Source organism: Eublepharis macularius, chromosome 1, assembly GCF_028583425.1.
Source record: "Eublepharis macularius isolate TG4126 chromosome 1, MPM_Emac_v1.0, whole genome shotgun sequence".
Lineage (NCBI taxonomy): Eukaryota > Metazoa > Chordata > Lepidosauria > Squamata > Eublepharidae > Eublepharis > Eublepharis macularius.
Genome location: NC_072790.1, coordinates 218,707,078 through 218,713,591, shown reverse-complemented (window position 1 = coordinate 218,713,591; position 6,514 = coordinate 218,707,078).

Below are 6,514 nucleotides of genomic sequence, written 5' to 3'. Positions count from 1 at the left end.
AATGCCTGAATTCACCTCTGTCCAACAGAAAGTTCCATATGCAAGAAAAACCAGCATGCCAGAGTGAAGAAGGGCAAATCTGAACCCCCCACCACCACCCCAGCAGTCCGTATTGGGGATATTTATTAGTTGTAGAAAACTTGCACAGTTAGGAATCACGTGTGGTGAAACGCTCTCCACGAAACAGATATTGCAACAGATAAAACTTACTTTTTTTGAAGCTGATTCACATTCACATGCATTCTTGTAGTAGCAGAACAAAACATAGAAACCCAATCTAAGTAATTAATGCCCTGACCTGTATATCCAAGGTAAGCCTGATCTCATGATATCTTGGAAGCTAAGCAGGATCAGCTGTTAGTAATTAATTAAGATACCTCCATGGAAGTCCAGAGTCGCAATGGCAAACCACATCTCTTAGTGTCTTGCCTTGAAAATTCCATCAGGGATCACCATAAGTCACCATTGGTGGCACCCTCCACCACCAATCTAAATGACACTGTTCCTTCTTACAAGTGGCCAACAAATCCAGCTGCACTAGGGCTGCTAGGTCCTCCAGTGGGGCAGGGATACCCCTCTCCCACCCTCCACCCACCACCACCACCACACATCTAGCCAGCAAGGGGGGGGGAGTGGGGAAACAGGCCTCCTGGGAAGGCTCCCTGCATGCCACGATGGGAGCATGTGTGTGCTTTATGCATGCATAAGTGAATCAATAAGGTAAGTGCCAGATCCCCTCTCTCACCAGGAGAGTAAGGGGGTCTGGCAACCCTGCACATGAGTGGGAATATGGGTGCACTTCCGCAGGGGAGATCTCTGCAGAAAGCATTTTGCTTCCTGAAAGACCAGCAGGAGAGAGAGGACGAACAAAGAGCACATAGAGAGGAAGAAGCTTGCAATTTGAGACAAGGATAGGCATCACACAAATACACACAATCTGCTTCCAATGTAAAGGGAGAAACGGGACAGATGTGCTGAGTCACTTCTAACAGTCTAACAGTTCTGTGGCCCATTCTGCCATTTCAGGGCTTTGTCACCTCAGTCTCCTGCCTCAGTTGAAGAGATCACCTCCCCACCTCCTTAAAAAGGTAGGCCTCTATTCCCCCCCCCTCACCTGGCTGGCAGGGGGGAAGGCACTTTCAGGGGAAGGTATGTGACTAAAGGGCACGCACATGCTTCCCTGTTACACTAGAAAATGACATCTTTTTCTGGTTCAACAGGGATGCATGGGAGTGTGCACACAGGAGGAAGTATCTGCTGCCTCCTGTACTCCCCACTCTCCCACTTTGGCCCTTGGGGGAACCTGATAACCCTGGAACTGACAAACTGGACAGAAAATGGAGCGCTAATAGCAGCTGAGTCACTAGTTTGAAGCTCAGAGTGTTCCAAGAAGAAGCAGGATATAGCTTAAGAATAGCATTCTGCAGACAGACAAGGGGAAACCCCTTTAGAAAGAAGGTATTTCCATTAAAGTCCTATTTAGTTAGATCTTGCTGGCCCTGCAGGAACTTCTTGTCCTCTTTGTATGCTTACTCCAACAACAACCCTCCCCAGGTTCCTGCCCCAAATATCCATGAATTTCCCAACCCGAACAACCTGACGAGTTTATGATGCTTTGGTTGGCAAAATGCCTTAAGCAGGCTTTGGGAAAACAAGTCTGTAAATGCTTCATCACAAAAAAAGGTCCTGGGCATGATTCAGTCCTGTTCATTTCATTTGAAGATCAAGTGGAAGTTTAATTCCCTCTCTTTGAAATCAGCGATACTTAAAAGTGCCCATTATCTGAAATATCTTTTTAGAAACAGGAGATGATCATGGGCTCCATTAATTCCTTGGAAATGATGCATTGTTCATTGAGGAATCAGGCAAACTATATATTTGCTTAAAGGAATCTCGCAGCTCCCTCCAAGGTTGCTACTAGTTCTCTTCCAGCATTAAATTCTGTGCAGGGCATGGTGTGTAGAGGACCACTCCCAGCTGCACCCTCCCTCCTAAAGAGAGCAATCTCAAAAGGCGAATCTTTTGCAACAGCGCCAAACGGAGGCAACTGGCAGGGAGGGAGGGAAGCCTGCTCAGACTAGCATGCTTAAATGGTCCAAGTTGCATAAATGAAGGTTGTGCAACAGCTTCTGTGAGCTGCTTTCATGGACAGCTAAGATTAGGCCATCAACAACCCACCTACTACCAAATTTAGTGCAAAAAATGGACCTGGATTGAAGACTTTGGAGACTACTGTTTAGCGGGGTTAGAAACACAGAGGTTGTTCAAAGACTGGGGGAAGGGCCATGGCTCAGTGGTACAAAATCGGCGTAGCGTGCAGAAAGTCCCAGGTTCAATCCCTGGCATTTTCATTTAAAAGGATCCAAATAGCAGATGATGTGAAAGACCTCTACCTGACACCCTGGAGAGTTGCTGATCATTCGTGTAGACAATACTGATTTTGATAGATCCAATGGATTGACTCAGTACCAGACAGCTTCATGTGTTCAGTTGGATGTGGTCCGCGACCTAATGAATATACTAGGCGGAAATAATAATAAACGATGAATTGGATCCCACCAATTTTTCTGCTTGTGAAAAAGTAAGGGCTGTGCTGGGGATCATAGGACGTGACTGGACAAAACCATGTGTAATCAGCTGTAGCAATGAAAGGAACTGGGAGAGATTGGGTAGAAACCTGGCTGGTGATTTATTGTAAAAAACACAGAAGCCAAATAAGACCATGTCCCAAAGAATTTACATACTAAGGGCCAAGCCAGACATGTTGCTGAAAGACCTGTGAATGGATGTTCTCAGAGTTGTATTACTTCTAGGGGTGTGCAAGCCAAAAAATTTCGGCTAAAGCCGAAAGCTGAAAGAAGAATCACACAAACACAACTGCTGTCAAAAATGGTGAAGTGGGTTGTATTATTTTGTGTAGTACACTTCTATCATGCCCTTTGGTGCGCCCCCCTGCTGTGTATCCTAAAGCTGTTCAAGAAATAAAGTGTTTTTGACAGGAATTGTGCTTTTGTGATTCTCTGATGTTAAGTGAGTTGTGTTATTTTTGTGTAAGATACTGCTGCCATGCCCTTTGGTGTGCCCCCCTGCTGTGTAACCTAAAGCTGTTCAAGAAATAAAGTGTTTTTGACAGGAATCGTGTTTTGTGATTCTCTGATGTTAAGTGAGTTGTGTTAATTTTTCTGTGTGGGGGACTGCTGGTGTAATGTGTCATAATGCTTTGCCTACTTGTACTTTGAAAGGGAGAAAATAATTTTTAAAAAACTTTATTTTGTGTTGTTCGTGTTTTATTCTTTGTTGTGCAGTTGGTTCCCATCATAGGGAACAATGGGGCTGGCTGGCCAGCCATCTCTGTAGGTGGTGGGGGAATTTGAGGGAGGGTGTCTGTGGTTTAGGTGCTCTTTCACAGGGACCAGCTGGCACTCAGAAGTGTGCCCACCATTGTGGCACCCCTGGGCTGTGCAGAATTGCCCAGGGAAAGAGAGTTTAGAAGTTCCCAGCATAGGGAACAAAGGGAGAGGGCTGGCCTTTGCCAGCCTGTTCCTGGGGTTATGGGTGTGGGGCAGGTGGGGGTGGATTTGGGTCTGTGAGGGGCTAATGTGGGGATTTGGGTCTGTGTGTGGCAGCTGGGGGGGAATTGGGTTTGTGTGGGGCTGTAAGGGGTGGACTTTAGGGGCTGAGAGGACCTACTTGGGGAGGCCATGAAATGCCCCCCCCCCAAGTGGGAGCAGGCTGAGCCTTGGTGGGGGGTGGGAGGAGGGGTGGGAGAAGGGCCCCAGAGGGTTGGGGGGCATTTTGCATGCAAAATGCCACCCCTGGCAAGACAAGCCTCCCCCAGCTGTCAGTGGTAGAGATTAGAGCACCTACTTGGGGAGGCCATGAAATGGCCCCCCCCGAGTGGGAGCAGTCTGAGCCTTGGTGGGGGGTGGGAGGAGGGGTGGGAGAAGGGCACCTGAGGGCTGGGGGGCATTTTGCATGCAAAATGCCACCCCTGGCAAGACAAGCCTCCCTCAGCTGTCAGTGGTAGAGATGAGAGCAGAGCACCTACTTGGGGAGGCCATGAAATGCCCCCCCCAAGTGGGAGCAGTCTGAACCTTGGTGGGGGGTGGGAGGAAGGGTGGGAGAAGGGCCCCTGAGGGTAAGGGGGCATTTTGCATGCAAAATGCCACCCCTGGCAAAGGAAGCCTGCTTCTTCATTTTTCCCCATAGGAAATAATGAAGAAGATGAGCAGCAGCATGCTAACAATATGCTGCTCCTTCGCTTTCTTATGGGAGGATAGGGGGACCTGCTTTGGGGGGCCATAACATGGCCCCCCAAAGCCCAATCGGTCTGAAACTTGGGGGGGTTTTAGAGAGGGGTTAGAGGAAGGTCCCCACCAATTTTGGGCTGATTCGGTGGGAAAATGCCTCCCCCAGACGTCCGGGAAGACGGAGGCATTTTCCCATTGAAAAGCTGAAAGAAAGCCGAAAGAAGCCGAAACGTTTCGGCTTTTTTTCTTTCGGCTAGCCGAAACGTTTCGGCTTTCTCCTAAACGTTTCGGCTAACCCGAAAGAAGCCGAAACACTTTTGTTTTGGCTTTCTTTCGGCATTCAAAAAGCCGAAACGCACATCCCTAATTACTTCCCTTAAAAAACTCTTGAGAAAATTCAAGAATGGATCTTCCAGCATCGTATCTGATTAGTCTGTAAGCTCTAGCTCTTTATGTGGTCAACCTGAGTCCAGTCTGTACCACTTCAAACTGCCAACGGGGGCTCGCATCACTGTAATGCTCTTCCATTTTAAAAATTCCCTGCATATAGAAGATATAACAGGCAAAATGTTAGAACCTTGTTTTCTTTGTGTGATGGACTGTGCCTCCTTTAAAAAAAAAGTTCTCATTCCAGGAGGCATCTAGGCTAGCCTTAAGAGCATGAGAACCTCTCCCCCCACCCCCATGAATTAGATCAAGGCTTTATGTAGTTCATCATTTTGTTTCCAGTAATAGTTGGCCAGATGTTACTAAGAAGCTTTCTCCCTGACATGCTACTTCTCTACCCACTGGAATTGGGGTGAGATGGAGGAACATTCAGTCATCATGAGATCTGCAGTCTGAACTGAAGTGGTACAGTCCAGACACAGGTTATGTATTAAGATGCTGGGATTCTTGCCAATTTACCCAACGGATAGGGGAAAACAGCAAACTACTTAGCACTTGTATTGTACTTTGCACTGCACTGGGGCAGACATTCATTCGGCTTCAGCAGCAATGATAATTGCTGCATTTCTTTTTCAGAGGTGGGCTCTCTCAGCATTAATGCAATATAATGGGGGTAATGGTTTTAATTAATTTATTTATTTGAATATTTATGCTCCATCTTTCCTCTTGGCTCAAGCTGGAAGGATTTGATTTGTTCACCTTGCTTGTTTTATTGCCACCTGCAAACAGACATTGTCTCTTCCTTCATTTTCAGTTCCGAGTCCTTTGAGTTTCTTTTTCTAGCGTCTATGATGACACAAAATTTACTTCTTTTTTTTTAAGTGATGGTGTTCTACATATACAATCTCAATTATCTTTGCAAAAATCTTGTAACATAAACCGGAATTATTAGTCTCAGATTACAAATGAGAGATGAGGTGGGTCTGAGAGAGACAGACAACAGTGTGTCTCAGGCCACCCAAGGAGTGTAAATATGGTGACCTGCAATTTGTGGCCTATGGTGGATACCATACCACACACAGACACTACAACCTCCAGAAGTCCTAGGTGGTTACTATCTAGTTCCTGAGTTTATCCTCCTGTGGCCTAGGTTTTTTTTTCTTTCAGTAGTCACATAGGCTAGAAACCAAAGATATGATCCAACACCACAGATCTTTTCAATTGTTACATCTGTATATACTAGGAGCTTCCCAAACTTGTGTAGATCATTTCAATATGCATGGTCACTATGTTGTCTGAATACTGGGACAAATGTTGTTTGCATGCGCATACAGCTTCAGGACACATGAACTGACCACTGGATTTGTCAGGGTTCTGGTTTGCACATCCCAAAGCTGCACATGCAAACAAAATATGCATATTCTCCAGTTAGACAACATGACAACTGTGTGTATTGGGGACATCATGCTCCCAATATGTGCAGTTGCCAGGAACCAGGTATGCATGAATGTAACATCTAAAAATGGCTTTTGTCAAATTGAATTTAGCAGCAGTATTTAACGCCTGGTTAACTCAAATTGGAATCAGTGGAACTGGGGATTGAGCTATGGTTCAATATTAAAGCACTTGCTTTGCATGCAAAAGGTCCTAGCATCAATTCCTAGCATTGTCCATTAGGGTAGTAGATACTGTGAAAGATCTCTGCCTGAGACCCCGGAGAGCTGCTGCCGGTCAGAGCAGACAATGCCAACCTCAAGAGACTAAGGGCCAAGCTACAAGTGACGAATGACACTTGAACAGCAAGTGTATTTCTCCCTGTTCACTTGCACTCCACTCAATCCACTTGCCATTCAAGTGTCATTCATCACTTGTAGCTT